This window comes from Octodon degus, unplaced genomic scaffold (genome assembly GCF_000260255.1).
Source record: "Octodon degus isolate 3935 unplaced genomic scaffold, OctDeg1.0 scaffold00047, whole genome shotgun sequence".
NCBI lineage: Eukaryota > Metazoa > Chordata > Mammalia > Rodentia > Octodontidae > Octodon > Octodon degus.
Window position 1 is genome coordinate 13,531,700 of NW_004524623.1, and position 1,649 is coordinate 13,533,348.

The 1,649-nt window shown below is 40.6% G+C and overlaps 1 pseudogene; it reads right to left on the reverse strand.

Moving 5' to 3' along the window:
• Positions 1 to 857: 857 nt before the first annotated feature.
• Positions 858 to 1,641, reverse strand: LOC101582181 (annotated as a pseudogene).
• Between the last annotated feature and the right edge of the window lie 8 nt (positions 1,642 to 1,649).

Sequence of the window (1,649 nt, forward strand, 5' to 3'; positions counted from 1 at the left end):
CAGTTGTCTCCATTTTGGCTGACCTGACCCTATATCCATGTATTAATGGGTACAGAGCTGGTTAGGACTTTTCCTTATCCCTTCAACTGACCTTAAGCAGTATAGATTGGTCTAGCCGAGGTGCTGTGGGTAGTCTTTGAAGATGACACACATGTTTCCCTGATAATCCATACCTGCTGCTCTTTAATAACAGGTTGAAGAGCCAATGCTCCATGCTGTCAACTGGGCTTGAGTCTTGAGATAGAGGCTATAATTTTGTGGGGCTTGGAAGATTGCATATCAGAGCTAAAGCACCAGACCCCAAAACATTAGATATTATCTCAATAGTATAATGCAAATTATTTTTTCTGCATATCCTTCTCTCTGCATATCGCAGAGGTTAAATGCAAGCCATCTACCTAGCCCAACTCACAGTACTCACTTCCTTCCTTCAGTTCTCAGTCATTTATTCTTAAGCCACTCCTCCTTCATGACTGAATAAAACCTGGGTTCATAGGGGCCAGGGAGATAGATCAGTAGAATAAGCGCTTGTCTGGCAAGTGCAAGGGCCTGAGTTCAATCCTCAGTTCTGCCAAAATAAATAAATAAAAATAAAATAAAACCCTAGCTCAAGGCCATCACCGAGCTGGACTGAGGACCCCTTGGCTCCCCATAACCATAAATATGCCTTAGTGTCTTTATTCTTGCTGTGGGTTGCACTAGAAGTGGTAGATTAGAATTAACTTGATGGGATTCCAATAATTTATCCATGGGATTACAAATATGAGCTTCCTGGACTGATACAAGGACCAAAAAAGGCTCCCTACAGAAAATTATACAGCTTAATCTCCTGGGAGAATAACAACCAAATTTACCAATTAAGGAACTGTTTCAGGAATTATCGGAAGGTGAGTTATTCTATAGTAACTACACCTTACTCACCATGCAGGATGCCTAGAAATAACCCATTTAAGCTTTTCAACATCTAGTCAGATCATTACCATTTATCTCAGAATATTCCTGAAGACATTCTACTCCTGTTAACTTTACACACTGGTGCTTGGATCTCCAATGCAATGACAGATAAGGCCAACGTACAAGGCTTTGCTTTTGAAAATATGACCCTGCAGTGACATGCCTTAAGCTGAGCTCCTAGTCTTTCAAATTTTGTGTTATTATTCCTTTCAAATGGCAAGTTCTCTTGAAGGAGTGAATAACAGAGTTGCAGAAATTGACATGCAGTGACAGCTTTGACTTTCCAATGCACCTCCAACACAATCTTTTCCATTCTCATCAAGTTTGAAACTGTGATCCTATCTGACTTATTTGGATCAAATCAGTTGCCAAGGCAATATTTTTTTCCTCTTCTGTTGATTTTACAACAAAAGAAAAGCAGCTCAGTCCAACACACCCAAGATGACTGGGCTGAACCTTCAATTCAGACAGGAATCTGTCCAGTACATTCATAGCTAGGGAAAATGTATCCATATCAAAGTCAAAGAACTGTGTTAGACTAAAAAGATCTTTTACTTCCAAGACCATTAGTCTTGCAGTCATCCTGAAGCCATTATCACATGCAGATTTAATTAGTCTCAAGCTCCAGTTGAGACTTGGCTGACATCTCCCCTCTTGTTCCCACAGGTGTTCAGCTGGTGTAGCCATGTCCAGGC